The following is a 19,227-nucleotide window of genomic DNA, read 5'->3' as shown; positions in this document are numbered from 1 at the left end:
AAACTCAACTGTATCTAACCACTCCTCGGAAAGCCGATGCAACCCGACCTTCAACCCAATGTTGCATCTCCACTAATAACCCTCACGAACGATAACCAACGAAAGCACAAACACCAAACTATAACCATGCCAAACCCTCAAGGAACAACGGATACCAAGACGAAAACCCGAATCACAAATCCATAACCAACCAATGAAACCAACAGATAACAATACTCCACAACAATCATAAATAATCAAAAACAGCAGAAAGAACATGCCCGCAGCAGCAAGCTGAAAAAAAACACGACCCTAAGCCCTTGGGGGCTCCGCTCCACCCTGACCTCCACCTGTGATCCTCAACGTAGCCGGTGTTGGAGCCTGCACCGGTCCTGCAACAAGCCGTGGACAGTTGACCTTCAAATGTCCAACCTGATGACAATGATAGCATATCCTCAAATCCCGAACCGGCACTGACTGCCAACAATCCCTCGCATAGTGTCCCTCATTTCCGCACTTGCGGCATGCTCCACCGGACCGACAAACTCCAGCGTGACCCCTTCCACACTTTCCACAGATGTGGATACCCTGATCTCCCATCCTGGAATCAACGGTCTTAGACCGTTTCGTCGCCGGCTGCGACTGAACCGGAGCTTGCCTCAGCTCACGCATCTGCAACTCAATCTCTAACTCACGCCGCCTGGCGGCCTCCTGCAACTCCAGCAAAGTCTCGCACCTCTGCGCAGACACAAACTGTCTGATGTTTCTCTTTAGCATACTCAGGTATCGGGACATCTGAGCCTGCTCCGAAGCGGGCTCAGGGCAAAACATCACCCTCTCAGTAAACATCGTGGTGATTTCCGTCACCGATTCCGAATCCTGTTTCAGCTCCAAGAACTCCTGAGCCAACCTCTCCCTCTCGACCTGCGGAACATAACGAGTGTTGAACATCTCCCTGAACCGATCCCATGAAATCGCAGCCCTCTGCGCATCCGGGTACGACCCCGTGGTCAATCTCCACCAATCATTTGCCCCGAGCCTTAACAGGTTCAGAGCACACTTCACCCTCTGATCAGCAGGGCATGAACATGTGAAGAAACATCCCTCCACATCTGCTAACCATCTCATAGCAACGATCGGATCCTGAACTCCATCAAAAGCAGGAGGCTCCGTATTATCGAAGTCCCGATACTGAAAATCCCCTATAAGTTCCTCCCCCTACTGCCGCTACAGCCACTGTAGCCGCCGCGGCAGCCATCTCCGCGAGAGACGCATAGCGCTCATCAAAATACACAACCATGGCGGTCTTGATCGACCCAAACAACTTCGGCAGCTCAGCCTGAAACAATGCAGCAACCTTATCATGCAGGATATCACGAATCCTCGCATCCAACTCGTGCGTACTCATCTGACTGACAACCTCGGGTTGTACAGACCCACCCAGAACTCCCTCTCCTGCTCCTGATCTTGACCCGGATCCACTCCCAGCGTGCCCTGAAATCTCCATACTCAAAATAAAACACCAATCTCAGACATACTCCACTATCCCGGGAACCAGCTCTCATCCCAACTCTAGAGGTCATGGTTTCCCTGATACGTGTATGGGTCCTGTGCTTTCAGTAGTACGGGCCCATACTAACTTCCACACCTACCCATATTTGTATGAAGTACTACAACACCCTAGAGAAACATGCATAACAACGCTCAACCCTCACCATTAGGAAAACACTGAGAATCTCCCATAAGGAACCCTAGGCTACAGGCATCACAATCAGGCAACATTAACATGAATTCCTGAAGATCCCTAGCCTAACTCTAGCATGTTGTTCTATCAAAGCTCAATAAAACAATGTCATGAATGGTAATTTGGGGTTACTTACTGGCTCCGGCTGATCGTACCTCCGCGTCCTCCTTTTACTAAATTTTTAAACCATTTTAATTTCTCTTTTAAAACCTTCCTCGATTTGAGACTGGAGTCACACAAGTGTTCCTCCAATTCACTCAAACCAAGGCTCTGATACCAACTTGTAACGTCCGAAAAATACAACAAATTTAAATTTTTCAAAACAACCTGATTTTCACTAAATTGTTTACGAAAGGTTTTCAATACAAATCATTTAGAGTATTCCCAGAATCACATTGCTACAAAATCATGAGGAGCGGTACGATCGCACCTTTGCCTTGCCACGGACTCCTGAGAACCTAAAAACATAAAAACCACAACTGTAAGCCCGAAAGCTTAGTGAGATACCCCCAAAATACCAACCACCTATACGCCCTTCCAGGCCACAACCTTCCGGTCCAAAACATATCGCCTTCCGGCCCATAGCGTAATGCCTTCCGGCCCATAACACATAGCCTTCCGGCCCATATCATATCGCCTTCCGGCCCGCAACATAAAACATACATATCATGACAGAACATAAAACAACCATGCACATAACATGTAATCATATAACAGTTCACAGTTAGCAAATCGATCAACAGATCACATAGCATATCATTACTTTAACCAAGATACCAGCCTAGCCGATCACTAGCATAACATCACCCTACGACTCATCCAACATACTAATTATGCACATACACCTTTCCAGGCCATGACCTTCCGGTCTACATCGCATTGCCTTCCGGCCCACAGCATGTAATGCCTTCCGGCCCATAACGTAACGCCTTCCGACCCATATACCGCAATATCATACAATAGACAATTACTCGAATTTCCATCCGATAGAAAGGGTCGGCCTTGGTGCCTTGAACCCTATAGATATAGTGAGGATAACTCACCTTGAAACTGCCGACTGAACAGATAACCCGAACTGCTCCGATCCCTGATACGATCTCCACCACTGGACAGCCACCAATGCACTGAACTCAAAACCATAATCAAAAATTACCAAAATACCCCTGGAAACCACTGGTCAACCCTTGGTCAAAGACTGGGTCAAAGTCAACCCCTGACTGACCCTACTCGCCGAGTCAACCCTTTGACTCGCCGAGTTCCCAACTCAAAACCTCACTCAATCCGCGACCTAACTCGCTGAGTCACCCCGAGACTCACCGAGTCCAACAACTCTGAGTCCACTCGCACATAACTCACCGAGTCATCCCTTGACTCACCGATTCATCGACTCAACCAGAAATATTGGGACTTCCTCGACAAGACACACCGAGTCCAAGGCTATCTTCAACCTACTTGCCGAGTTGTTCTTCCAACTCGTTGAGTTCCAGGCTATCTTCAAGCAACTCGTCGAGTCCACCCATGTGACTCGTCGAGTACCACCGGTCTGAATCCATACAGAAGCATCTCAGGCCATGCAATTGCTCCAAAACATAGATCCAACCTCCTGTAATCCATCCATCACGTAAAGTGGCAAACTTTACGTGAATCTAAAGAGATCTAGGCCTTATTCACCTAAGAACCAAAGTTTGGGACATGGTAGCTCCATTAACAACACAAGAACAAGGGCTTTAATGCTCTTAAGATCTTCTCCACTCTAGATCTGAGGTAGCAACCTCAGATCCATACCCAAAACATCAAGATACCACACAACCAAGCACCCCACACAACCCAAAAATGAGAAACTAGGAAGATACAGCCCAAGAACGAAAGTATTACCTCCAAAAGATGCCTCAATAGCAACCACACTCGAATCCAAGCAAAGCCCTTTGATCCAAGCCACTTCTCCTTCAAGATTTCTTTAACCAACACCTCTCCAAGCTCTAATTTGCTCCACAAATGAACTCTCCACGAATTTAGTGTTTTTGGAACTCAAGGGGGGGATAAGGGAGGTTGTGGAGGGGTATAATGCTCTTTATATAGGGCTCAACCCTGAAAATTAGGGTTTTCTCCATACAGCACCTACTCGCCGAGTCCATCCTTGGACTCGCCGAGTAGGCCACTTGATACGCAACCATAGTCGCGACCTGAATCGCCGAGTCTATCCATGAACTCGCCGAGTCACCCGACGAAACTTACACTTTTAGTCCTTTAACTCTGCTCTTGCGATTCCGGGATGTTACACCTGTCTAATGCTGACCTGAGAATACAAGCAGTTCAAAATCAGCATAAAGCTGGTGAGTTCATAAGATGATTGTTTTCTGAAAATGTACAAGCTCCCTTTGGTTTTCCGAAAAGTTTATTATCCAAGAAAATTTCATATTTTCTTATATGTAATGTTTGATTAACTATTTTATTACACAAATCTGGTTATGTACAATTATTATCCTAGGAAAATCCTGTATTTTCCTAAAACTAAGTTTAGTTATTGAATCCCAATGTAATGTTTGATTGTCTATCATACTTGTTTTATTAGCTAGGTATTCTGATATCCGAATTGTGTTACACTTGAATGTACCTAGATGTGTGCCTTCGTATTCGTATTCCTGTTCTTAGCCATATTCATATTCGTATTTTATATTTGTATTCGTATTTGTATTTGTAGTCCTATTCGTATTCGTATTCGTATTCCTAGTCCTATTCCTAATCCTATTCGTATTCATATTTGTATTCGCGTTCGTATTCACATTCGTATTCGTATGCCTAGTCCTATTGGCATTTGTATTCGCATTCATATTCGTATTCGCATTCGTATTCATATTCGTATTCCTATTCGCATTCGTATTCATATTCCTAGTCCTATTCCTAATCCTATTCGCATTCGTATTCGCGTTCGTAATTAACTACCGTACTTATAGTATTATTTAAGTATTCTGATATCTTAGTTATCCTACATTCGAATGTTGATTATCTGCTATACTTAGTGGTATTTTCGAATATTTGGATTCACTCAGAAACGTACATAAACAGTATTTTTGATGTTCTAGTGATTTCCAAAAGAGTACATTAGACGTATCTTCGAATCTCTGTCGACATCCTAAGGCCGTATTCGAAACTCAGTCGATATCCAGAGGCGTGCTTTTGAATTAATTTTGAAACTCTGGTGACACTCAAGGCGTACACTAATTGTATTTCCGAAGTCTTGGCGTCATCCAAAGGCGTTATTTCGTATTCGTATTCGTTCTATCCTATTAGTTATCTTCATATTTGTCACACCCCGAAAATCAAAGGCGGAAACATTTCCGGGCTGGACTCCACGTTGTGTATCAAATCCAATGTACATAGTAAGCGAAGAAAAACACAAAACATTACATTACATTACATTACATAGATATCATTACATTACATAGATATCATTACATCAGTTGAAAAGTAAAGTAGTACAAGTTTCATAGTTACATAGTTTATACAAAAGAAAGACGTGACTTCCATTCACTCCGTCTTCAGCAAAAGAACGCAGGGATACCTGTCGAAGAAGAACCTGAGAATACAAGCAGTTTGAAAATCAGCAAAGAGCTGGTGAGTTCATAAGCGGTTTGTTTTTATGAAAATGTGCAAGATTCCTTTTAAATTCTGAAAAGGTTACGACCCAAGAAAATCCCATATTTTCTTATAAGTAGTTATTAGTTAACTAATTACTCACACGATACTAGATATGCGTATTCACTAACCCAGGAAAATCCCATATTTTCCTAAAAGTAAAGTTTTAGTTTTTAAGATCACATTGTAAAGTTTAACTCATAAAACTATTTACTGAAAATTCATGGGATTACTTGTTGGGTTTTGAGCATTCTAACACTCCTAAGTGTACATGCAACCCTAAATACCTTGGATCTATGTTTTCTCTATTATACATGCAAATAAGAACATCCAAGGTATTATCCTAATCTAGCATACAAAACAATGAGTGTAACAAGATAGAATACATACCTCTTTGATGTAGAAAGTCTTCATGAAGCTTGAGTGCCTAGCCCCAATAGTGTGGAAGCCTCAAATGGAATCACAATCATCAAAACACTTAGAATAACTTGAGAGAGTTCTACACTTCATGAAATTGGCTAGCCCTCTTCTTCACTTTCTAATGTGATTCTAGTGGCCGATTTTTGTCAAGAATAAGATCTTTATATAGTGTTACAATTAGGGTAAATCCTTAATTGCCATGACTTTGCATTTCCTTGGATCCATGGGTTCAAATACACCATGGAGCATCCATGGACCATCCTATGGGTTTTAGCCCAACTTGATTATCCATGGAGCATTAGCCCACTATATAAGTATGGATGATTTACACAATCAACCCATATATTTAATTAGTCTTCTTTTGATCACTTAATTAATCCTAGATTAATTCTTGATCAATACTAATGAAATAATCTTATTATTCTTATTATTAATATACTAGAACTTATAATATATTAATAACCATAAGTGTCTTATTTCTCTCATTATAGTCTATCCAAGGGCATGATGGTATGCAACCCAAATGTATCATGCCGGGTCGGGTCAAGTCTTACCAATTATATTTATGGACTTAGACATTAATCCAACAGTCTCCTACTTGGATAAGTCTAAAACTATTATTGCGTATGACTTCAGGAACCAACTGGCAATCGTAGCTCTCAAAAGCTTCTGTCGAACTCTGACCTTGTAGATGAACTTTGACCTTGTCAACAACTTGTCCATTAGATAAGGGATCATATAATCCTCTGTTCTCATGATATCAGCCGGACAAACACATGGAATAACGTTGTACTTATTGTCCAGCAGTTTGTTTCCCGATTTTCGATTTGTTTGACGAAGAACTTAATCGAACACATCAATTCAGTTTTGACCGGCCGGTACATAGGTCACAACAAAATCATCGAGGGGCCCAGATATCGCTTCTATTTCTAGAAGGAACAAATAAACTTTGACTCATATGCTTGTTCTACTACTTGTTGAATTGTACACAAAGGCACGTTTTATAACATCAAGTTACTGATGCGTTTACGTGTAATCAATGCACAACCAACTCATAGGTAACTACTCATATCTCTAGGTTTGAAAATTTATATGATATTACCGTCTCACGATCACTCGAGATAAATTCCATGAAGTGATACAAGTGAGCGTGGGTTTATTCCAATACTCATAACTTATGAGCACTCATGAATGTTGTAGCAACCATTGCCATGACTAAACCCATTTAGCCATCTACAAACCCGATTCATGACAGTCTTGATGCATACCTACTTCCAACATATGAATGACTGTGGAGTGTTTAAATAACTTAGTCATTCAGAAAGAATAACCTAGCTATTTTGGAAGTCAAAACATGCAAAGTGAAACACAAGAATAATCGAATCTAATATGGTCTCAGAACCCTTTTGAATATAAATAAAACCACCTTTTATTTATCACCATATTGATTATACATTATTCAATGTTTCAAATAATCAACTTAAGACTTGAATAAAAACAATAGTCGTCCCATGCTCCTAGCATGTACACTTTGTTTTTCTAAACAATAGTTATGCCATACCACAAGTATGCACACTGTGTTTGTCTTTGATCCTTACATTGTGATTTAGATCAATTGAACATGATTCCAATGATACTCATTTCACAATCCCAAATCCTTATTGTAAATGTGAGAATCCCCGATTCCTATCATTTACCAAAAAAAAAATGTTAGAATTTAAACTTTTATGCAATGTTCCTCTTGTAATGATTATTCACAAAGTCACCAAAACCTTGTCACTAGTCATTACAGAGTATTCCAAAGAAGGTCAACTTCTATGGAACGAAAGCCTCATATTCAAAGTACATTGCTTTGAACATCCTTCTTGCACTAAGGTTTTCTAATTTTACATAGATTGAATAACTTCCACCTATGGAGACATTTCCATAGTCCCATTTTGAATATCACTTCCGAACAAGAGTCACTTCTTTTCAGAAAATGTCAATATGGTCCTGCTAAAATTAACACTATACTTCCAAATGTCCTTGAGCAACCAATCTTTGGCAAACCTCAGATTGTCCTCGACAATTGCTTAATCACTTTAGTCATATCCAGTTCTAGAATTTTCCCTTCTAAATGCCCTGAGGATTTGGAAAATTTAGAAAGGATGAATATATTATAGCACATGCAATCGATCCTATATCCGAAGCATATGGGACACGATTCATGATGTCTCACATAAAGACATGATACTAGACCAGTCTTTTGCTACAATATTTTTTTTATTTACCATGTTTTCAAAATTTAACTATGAAGAGGGATGCCGTAGTCATAATTGAATTTTGAGAACGCAATATATATAGAATTTCCTTAAGTTGAACCATTCAGACATAAAATTCATATATATGTCCTTGACTAAAGATGATTAAAATCTCAATCTAAGCTTCGAGAATTGAAATGAAGTATAATTTTCTCTCCCTTAATTATAGCAAAACAACTTTTCAACCCCTGCAACTTCACGGATTGAAACTTTGTTTTCTATAATTAACATTGCTAGCTTGCAATACTAATCATAATAATCATGCTCCCACTAACATGATGATTATCAGCATAACACATATGCTCCCACTAGCTTTGACATGTATTCAGAAATCGGTTGGACTTCTAAAATTTATATTCATACACCTTTCCGTAGATATCTCACCTGTGTGTCTAAGCAATTTCAAGAACTATGAAAAGGGATGCCGTAATCATAGTCTCAATTGCTTAGGCATTTGCCATTTCTCACAAGTCCATGTTAGTGTGCCGGTTAACCACACGCGCTCCACTAACGACTTTTGAAAATGCAAATAACACAATTGATATCTACGTAAAATCTACTTAGTGAAAGCATTTCCTCACCATCATTTTCATGAATCGGAGAGAAACCTTATGTCACTTAGATTTTATAGTGTATGAGTTCCTATCCATGTGAATTTGTCAAAACCATAATCACAAGATAAGGTTAGTGACAAATTCAGCTTTACATGGATTAAACTTGTTCAATCTTAGTTTCTAGTCACCTTGGTAGCACAAGGCCCACCAATGCTTCCAAGTTGAACTCTGATAACTCACATGCAAATTCAACTTATTTGAAGTAGGTACAGAAATAAGAATTATGTCAACACGATAGGTCGCAAACCTTAAGTCATGTGCTAGTGATAAATTACAGGTGTCACTCTTGATTAAATCTTGAAACTCTTTCAGGATCTTTAAGGCTCCCACTGTCCCCTTGACATATAAGTTTTCCTAGTTAAGAACCATTCATTGACAAAAAAAATATTCAAGGGATAGTGCGGATTCTTATCAAGACTAACACTTCACACAATTGGTCTTAGTTGGTCTTTGTCTCATCCAAGACATCACAACTTACCAATCTCAAATGTACAAGAGTAGAAACATTTCACACTACATTTGATAAGTGTTTTAAACCATACTTTATGTCACTCAATGTTACAATCTTAGAGTATGACTCTAAGAATAGTTTTGGAACGAAGTATGACTCATCTCCTTGATCTTAACCAATCCAACAATTCATGACCTCTCTTCTTAGCCATAACAATGCACTAAGACGTCCTTAGAGTATGAATTTGTGATATGGTTTCTAAATCATTAATATGATCATAAAACTGGTACTAAAGTACTCTCCCATCTTTTCAGATTTGAGAAACTTTTATCCTTCTGCCTAATTTGATTCTTCTTATTCGCTCTGCCATACATTGGAACCTTTCCAATGTTACAGAATTATACTTAACCTTATAAGTATAATCATATTTACTAATCTTTAGTAAATCATGACAAATCAATCTTTGTGGTGGACCTTGACCAGTGCACACCCAGTGTACCTAATTCCTTAGTCCTTCAATTGACTCACATATACATGTGATCAAAGAATTAGTCTTAATTTTTCAAAGACGAAAATTCTCATTCATCATACAATACAACTTGTATGATTCCAAGTTTCTGTCCAATTGAAACTTGGGTGATGAAAAACTTTCTTCATTTGGTAAATTCAGACACTACCACAAATGAAAAAATCAAATCCACTTTCCAATATTGCTATTACTGGAAACATATAAGCAACAACTTTCCACAGATGCCATTGTAAGGATATTTTTTTAAAATAAATAAAATTAAAACCCTTTTTTTTCTTTTTTTTTAAAACTTTGCGGAAAAACTTATCCTTACAATCCACATGAAAACCTTGTTGTTATCTATTCACAAGCAATATATTATAACTCCTAAGAAGTAGCTCAAGAAATCGATCTTCAAACTACGCGATAGAAATCCATCTACGCGATCAGATTCAGCATATTCTTTCTTTAAGTTTCTTTACCTTTTCTTTGATTCTTAAAACATCACCATGTGACCCAGTCACATCATGAATCAAGAATCTCATAATAGAAACTTAACAGAGTTAGATAGTGGAATTTACCTGAAGTAGAGTCAAACTTATCGACTTTAACATCCTTAGGTAAATTATGGCAGCTTTGCAACCAATGCCCCTTTCTTTGGCATTATAAACATATGGACCCTTTGATAATGGTACACGGGACTATCACATACTTAGTTTTTCTCTTTACCATTTGATCAACCGAGTTGACTATGGTCGGTCCCTTTCCATTGGGAAGAGAATGCTTTTCTGGATTTCCTGTGTCACTATTGTCAATATCCATCAAGTTTTGAGGAAGTTGATCTTAACAAATAGATAAAATCATTAAGGGTCTTGTCATAGTCTTTTTCATAGGTGTTCCAAAAGAACTCACTATATGACTTAGAAAGTGATTGAACCACCAACTTTCTCAAGACTTTGACACCCAACTCTCCCGGCTTGTCAATATGTGACTACATCTCCAAGATGTGACCACACCTAGACCTTGCCTTGGGCTTGAGTGATCTTAAACTTTTCAAGAACTTGTGGGGTAGGGAGAATAATTGGGAGATAGAGGAAGTGAAGCATGATGTTGAGGAACATTATCTTCAAGAGATTTGGGAAGATCATAAATGTCTAAACCATACATGTTTTGGGAGATATTCAAGATAGTTGATTTAAAGTCCTTAATATAACACCCAATATGAAATATTAAGGCTAGGACCCAACAAACTATTTTATAACTTAGAAGAGGTATGCTGTAATCCAAGCTATAAAATATTTGAAGGTAGGCGAATGATGATTCACCAATTTCCACCATGAAAAACGAAATAATTTATTAGGTTTTAATTGGATTTGAAATTCCTAGATCTTTTGAGATTCATTGAACTTTTCAATGGCATGTTTCAATCTCGAGTGTGTCCTCCCAAATTTTGTGACTGGGATGCCGAGGATCACAAAAAAAGGTGTGAATAACCATACCAATTCACTTGGTACCCCTAATATTATCACCTAATCAATCTGCCGGTTAACCACACACGCTCCATTGATCTATGACAAACATTAAGTCACCCTTCGTGGTCCTTACTAGTCCAAGTTAGTGTGCCGGTTAACCACACACGCTCCACCAACGACTTGGTAAGGTACAAAGTGTGAATTCCATGGGCTAGCACCAAATTCACATTTTTCCTAAAATAACTAACATTGGGAATTAAAATTTTAGTTACTTAGTATTTATCATTAATACTTTTAATGAAGGGAGAATTTAAAGTCATTGTCCTACCCGTTCGGCTAACGACCCTCAACCAGTCAAGCAAGCGGTGGGTGAGAGTATACACCCATTAAGTCGCCATTTTATAGGCAACAACCTTATACCCACCTTATAGACCGGCTTCGTGAATGAGGCCTACTAACAGTGAAACGACTTGTTCTTATACATATATATAATAATTAACCATTAATGTTATAAATAGTATAAGTGTTGAATTTTAACTCTTTAGAATTCTAAGGGCTAACTTGGAATTAAAGTATTCATAAGAGAAAACTTTTCAAATTCCAAAACTTGAGGGCAAGTTTTGAAACTATTCAAAACTAATTAATTCCATAACTTATGTGTTTAAAGTAGTTTTAATCCAAAAAACTCTTCAAGTTCCATAACTTATGGAAGACTTTAAACTAATAAGAGAATTAACTTTTCTTTATTTTTATAACTTATGGAATTAATTAAGGTTACACTTTATTTATTTATTTATTTATTAATGAAGTGACTCTTGAACTTTCATAACTTGAGGACAAGTTATGGAATCATAAAAAAAATCAATGACACAAGACTCTTCATTTTTGTAACCATTACCAACTTTTATGAGTTTTATGAGTCTTTAATGTGACTCTTCATGTAACTTGAGGACAAGTTACACAAACACATTTTATACTCAACTCTTAGATTAAAATGGATTGAAAGCAACTATTTCAATTAACTTTTCTATTAATCTAAGCAACTCATAAGAACAAGATAATTCAAATCAAACTATTTCATGTAATTAGTCTAAACCTTAAGCTAATACAAAACATGAATCTATTGACAATTATCTTTGAAAATGGATTAGCATGAACATTACCTCATTAAAAAAACAAGTTTATAAGTTCAAAAACAACTTAGGGTAATGTTCCTCGTCCATTTCTAGCCAAAAACCTCGAAAATATGCTATCTGGGGGTCCAACTCGTCGAGTGCATGAACCAACTCGGCGAGTTGGATCGTTTTGATCATTTTTTAGGCATGGACTCGCCGAGTCCCTTGATGGACTCGCCGAGTCTGATGATCAAACAACAACACTTTCGATTTTTTAAGCATCTATTGCAGGTATAACAAGAAAACAAGCCTAGGCTCTGATACCACTGTTGGGTTTTGAGCATTCTAACACTCCTAAGTGTACATGCAACCCTAAATACTTTGGATCTATGTTTTCTCTATTATACATGCAAATAAGAACATCCAAGGTATTATCCTAATCTAGCATACAAAACAATGAGTGTAACAAGATAGAATACATACCTTTTTGATGTAGAAAGTCTTCATGAAGCTTGAGTGCCTAGCCCCAATAGTGTGGAAGCCTCAAATGGAATCACAATCATCAAAACACTTAGAATAACTTGAGAGAGTTCTACACTTCATGAAATCGTCTAGCCCTCTTCTTCACTTTCTAATGTGATTCTAGTGGCCGATTTTTGTCAAGAATAAGATCTTTATATAGTGTTACAATTAGGGTAAATCCTTAATTGCCATGACTTTCCATTTCCTTGGATCCATGGGTTCAAATACACCATGGAGCATCCATGGACCATCCTATGGGTTTTAGCCCAACTTGATTATCCATGGAGCATTAGCCCACTATATAAGTATGGATGATTTACACAATCAACCCATATATTTAATTAGTCTTCTTTTGATCACTTAATTAATCCTAGATTAATTCTTGATCAATACTAATGAAATAATCTTATTATTCTTATTATTAATATACTAGAACTTATAATATATTAATAACCATAAGTGTCTTATTTCTCTCATTATAGTCTATCCAAGGGCATGATGGTATGCAACCCAAATGGACCATGTCGGGTCGGGTCAAGTCTTACCAATTATAGTTATGGACTTAGACATTAATCCAACATTACTATCCCATACCAAATATAAGACAGTTTGATATACGTAAAACTATAGATAGATGTAGATTTAAAGCTATAGGACTATCACTCAATACTAATTATAGATTCAAACCATGGGATTACCATCCCGTACCAAATATAGATTTAAAACCATGGGATTACCATCCCGTACAAAATATAGATTTAAAACCATGGGATTACCATTCCATACCAATTATAGATTTAAAACCATGGGATTACCATCCCGTACCAATTATAGATTTAAAACCATGGGATTACCATCCCGTACCAAATATAGATACCATATAAAAAGTAGATACGGAATCGAAACAAAGTCAAAACGATACTGTGAATAGACTTATATTAATACATATTGTGAGTTAGGTAACCATGCTGATACGACAACGAGACCTCCTTGACGCTTGTCAAACGTCGAATGATATCCAGAAATTTGTCACCCCAGGCGTGCCCGCCTAATTGTAGCTAACAGTTAAGGTGTGGGATTGTCAGTCCCGAATAGATCTATTCACAAATTCCTCGCTCTCCATCCAGGAGACTCTGGTTACACTTCCGGGGAGGGTTTACTGATCATCCATAAAGGGTAGTGACTATCTCACAAACTAGTACTAAACTATTCACAGGGTTCTCATACGATATCAACATACAAAAGATTATGAAACGTAATACAGCGAATATAGATACGTATAATGAAACTATCTGACGATACATTCAAATAATACGGAGATAAACTGAATCAGACATAGTTTATCTAATAACTTTATATACACATTAGTACATGATAAAATGAACAATAAAGAACCCCAAATTATTCCCATAATAATTTGATTAGTTTGGTTATTTCCTTAACTAAAATCCATTTAGTTGTAATTGATAAATCATTCCTTATGTTCAACATAATACATAAGGAGTAAAAGTATTTATAAATTTACTAAATATTATTTGAAACACATCAAGGTTAGGTTTTGAAAACAGTTATAGTTTGCTTGTATTCCCCCCTGAAAACATTGAAAAATACGGAAAAGGGCGTAGGGGTATGAACTCACCGGACGTCGATATGTGTCGATTTCGGATGCTAAACGTCGAATCAAGGCCTGATAACATGCGAGGTTCCTATGTAAAATGAAATGGCATACAAATATATCTAATAAGATTTACAATCTCTAATTAGATATGAAGATACACTCCAACGAATGAAAACACCTCAAAACGGGTATTTGGAGTGACCCGGGTGACATCTAAGGACAGAAATTGAGGCGAGGGACTTGGGATTTGAGTTTACTCCCCAAGAGTAAACTCCCTAATGATGTTTATAGCCTAAACACCCATTCCCCATGAGTTTACAGCCGTAAACTCATGGTGGGGTGGTTTATGGTGTTTAAGGGGGTCACAAATGGATATTAACACTTGGAAATGCTTGGAATAATTTTACCTAAGGCTTGGAATGGATTAAAATCACCAATTGCAACACTTAAGGAAGTTTATGGCCTAAGCATGGGGTCTATGGCCGTAAACTCTCAATTCCTCTTGAATAAGTGTTTTTAAGGTCTTAAAATTAATCACATGTGATTCTAAAAATTCCCACAAGCCTAGAAATGAGTTTGGGGCACCAATTGACACTCTTTTAGGAGTTTACAGCCATGGGGCATGTTCTATGGCCGTAAACTCTCAAATGTGGGGTTTTGATGTGTTTAAGGTCCTTAAACTATTTTTGGTTGGTCCTATGATTTATTCCATGGCTTTTGGTGGTGTTGGATGGCTTTCTAACACCTTGAAATTGATTTTTACACCAAGTTTTAAGGAGTTTACGGCCCAAGAACAAGTCTTGGCCGTAAACTCATATAAATCCTCAAAAATTATGTTTAAACTGTTCCAAGGCTAAAGCAATTATTCTAGAAGTCATATTCATGTCTTGTTGAGGTTTTGGAAGGGTTTAAGGTCATAAAAACCCCATATACATGAGTTTACAGCCCAAGCATGTGCCTTGACCGTAAACTCCTTCAAATGACTAAAAATCCATGTTTAAAATGTTATAAGTCCATTCCATGAAGCCATCTAGCCATATCTAAGGTCCAATTGTGTTTAGGAAGAGTTTTTGTGCTCTAAAACCCATTTTATATGAGTTTACTGCCTAGGATGGTTCCATGGCTGTAAACTCATGAATATGGTCCTAATCCATGTGTTGAACTCGAATTTGAAGGCTAGGGAGGCTACATAACAAGCTAGGGAAAGTACCTCAAAGATTTGGAGCCTTAAACGGATGATTTGGACCCTTAAACTTGGATTTAGGAGAGAGGTTAGAGAGAGAGTAGAGAGAGGAAGAAAAAGCTTCAAATGGGTGCTTAAACACGTTTATATAGGTCCTAAAACTTGGATACGGTGGAATTCTACCCGATACTGACCTTAAACGGGGCTTTTGGTCACACCCGATTAAGTTACCGTAACCCGGCGGGAACGTTTCTAACTTTTTTGAAATAAACACTTTTAGGTTAATTTCATGAATTCCACAGGGTTTGGATACTCATTAAATTATAATAAACATATAAGTTTAGATAATTTAACCCAAAGTGAAAACAGAATGAATTTGATAACGGTGAATTTTTCGGGTAGAACAGGTTTTGGCGACGAACAACTTCGGGTTGTTACAGTATTCGTTCTGTTCCTAGTTATATTTTTGTATACATTCTAATTTATGATTAGTATGAATTATTCATAGATGATGAAATATAATTTAAATTGTAACACTTTATCAAGAAATCTATGATTTTTCTGAAAGCTAACTTCGTAATTCGAACTATTTGATTTACGCAGTTTTCGATATTAAAAACATACAGAATATAGACATTTGAACTGAAAATAATAAGTTTGAGTACAAGATTTCCTTGTACTTTTGCTTGTATTCCACCTGAAAACGTTTGAAAAAGGGTAGGGGAATGAACTCACCGGTTGAGGAAAGCGTCGGTTTGGATCCTAAACGTCAATTCTGGGTTTGCAAACGCACAAGATTCCTATGTATTATGAAAAGATACACATTTATATCTAATTTGTACTTGAATTATTTATTAGTTCAGGTCAAACACTTCTAGTCACGAAAACACTCTATTACAAGCGTTTGGAGGGACCCGGGTGGCATTTAAGGACACATATGGCTTGGATAATGTGTTTACTCTTTGAGAGTAAACTCCTTGTGGAGTTTTTGGCCCTAAGACCAACTCCACATGAGTTCATGGCCGTGAAATCATGTTTGAGGGTTCTATGGTGCTAAATGGCCTTATATGACTTGGGAAAATTAGCTAGGATCAAATCTGGGGCATAGGAATGGATTTAACCCACATATGGATCACTTAATGGAGTTTACAGTAGTAAACCAGGAGTTTACAGCCGTAAACTCCACCATACCCATTCCTTATGTGTTTTGGTGGTGTTAGGATAATCACATGTGATTTAAACTCATTTTACAAGCCTTGGATGGAATTTAGGGCATCATTTGCTTATGTTATAGGAGTTTACGGCCCAGGAACCCATCCTTGGGGGGTTTATGGCCGTGAACTCCTAAGGGTGGTGTTTTCATTGAGTTTAAGGCTCCCAAATTTTTGTGGTTGATTCTAGAATTTATTCCAAGGCTATTGGTGTGTTTAAATGGCATTTTAACACTTTAAAATGAGTTTACTCCTCATGATATGGAGTTTATGGCCCAAGCATATTCTTGGGCAGTAAACTCATGTTTACTCTCCAAAAATTAATTGTTCTAAGTCCATTTTGGTAAGCCCCTAAGTCATATCTAAGCTCCAAAGGTCGATTGGAAGGTTTTAAAGGCTCAAAAACCCATTTTATATGTGTTCATGGCCCAAGGGTGTTCCAGGGCCGTAAACACATGATTATGGTCCTATTCCATGATTTGAACTCAAATTTGAAGGTCTAAGATGCTATACTAGGAGTTAGGGTAGTTACCTTGGTGATTTGGAGCTTAAATTTGATGTTTTTGGACCTTAATCTTGAGTTTGAGGAGAGAGGTTAGAGAGAGTAGTGAGAGAGAGGAAAGGCTTCAAATGAAGTGTTTTGAGCTTTAAATAGGTCCTAAGTTCGGGACACGGTGGAATTCTACCCGATACCGACGTTAAACGGGGCTTTTGGTCGCACCCGATTAAGTTATCATAATCCGACGAGATAGAATTTAGAAATTTACAATTTAATGATTTTGGGCCATTTTCATGAGTTTCTAAGGGATTTGAGCACTCATAATATTAAAACAAACTTATAAGTTTAAATAACTTAGCCCAAAAACGTAATCGGAACGAACCGCTATAGATGGGTTTTTCGGACGAAATGGGTTTCAGCGATGGACAACTTTGGGTTGTTACACCCGTGCCTCGAGAAGATCTGCAATAGATGTGGCAAAAAGGGCCACACTGCTCGAAACTGCAAAACACCAGCCCGATTAATCAATCAAGATTCCAGATCAAGCACTGATCGGGCATGTTTTGGTTGTGGAGAAATCGGGCATTTCAAGCGAAACTACACAAAAGCAGCAACCACCAACAACGTCAACAACGCCGAGATGGTTTTAGCTATGAAGCAAGAGGAGGCAGCTGCTGATCCCACCATCATCGCGGGTACATTTCTTCTCGACAATTCATGTGCTCGCATCCTTTTCGAATCTAGTGTCAAGAAAGTTTTATTAGTCATTCATTCAAATATCTTCGTAAACATAGCCCTCGTCTAAAAGTCGAAACATTTACCGTCAATATGGTTATCGGTGAGAATGAATGCACTAACGACTTATCCCTAAGCTATATCTTTACATTGAGTAATCATTCTTTCCTCATTGACCTGATGTCAATTTCAATAAAGAGCTTTGATGTTATCTTTGGTATGTATCAATTGAGTCCTGATCATACTAATACACTTTGTTATGAAAAAGTTATTCATCTCAATTTCCCCTCTGATCGGACCCTCATGATATATGGTGTCAAGCATAGCTCAAATCTTCGCATCATTTCCTGTATCAAAGCTCGAAAGCTTCTGCAAAAAGGAGTGTTAGGCATTCCTAGTCCATGCAATCAGCGAGAAACAAGAAGTTAAAGACCTCTAGCACGTCCCCGAAAACTGTAGTATTCCTGATATCTTCCCGAAGAGCTCCAAGAATTTCTTCCGAACATCAAGTCGAGTTCAGTATCAGCCAAATCCCTGGACCTACCCCCGTAGCCAAATCTCTGTACCATTTTGCCCCAATAGAAATGCAGGAGTTATCCAGTCGACTTAATGAGTTGACCGTCAAAACTGATATCCTCTTTCCTTAATTAGATGACTTCTTCGATAAAATTCAGGGATCTAGATACTCCTCGAAGATGGACCTTAGGTCAAGACATCATCAGCTACGAGTTCACGAGGATAATGTTTCCAAGACAGTATTCAGGACTCGATATGATCACTAAGAGTACGTATTGATAACCTTCGGTCAAACCATTTTCCCTTGGTCATGTACTGAGCAATGAAGACATACACGTGGATCCTCATAAGGTCGAAGCAATAGAGAATTGGTCGGCACTGAAGACACCCATAGAAAACCTGTCAATTCTTAGGTTTCGCCGGCTAGTATTGCAGACCCATTCAGAAAATTCTTCCAGAATCACCAAACCCCTAACCACTCCGACATAGAAAGGTGTACCCTTTATGTTGGAGTAAAAAGTAAGATACATCATTCCAAGCATTGAAGTAACACTTATGCATCACACCTAACCAGCCCCTACCAGAAGAAACAGAGGACTTCATTGTCCTTTGCAGTACGTTCAATCAAAGTTTAGATTATGTGCTTAGGCAAGAAGGAAAAATTGTTGTTCACGCTTTGAGACAAAGAAAAGGAACACGAAGTT

Source organism: Lactuca saligna, chromosome 2 (genome assembly GCF_052625555.1).
Source record: "Lactuca saligna cultivar CGN05327 chromosome 2, ASM5262555v1, whole genome shotgun sequence".
Lineage (NCBI taxonomy): Eukaryota > Viridiplantae > Streptophyta > Magnoliopsida > Asterales > Asteraceae > Lactuca > Lactuca saligna.
The sequence above is the reverse complement of the archived record's forward strand: the minus strand, read 5'-3'. Positions refer to the sequence as shown.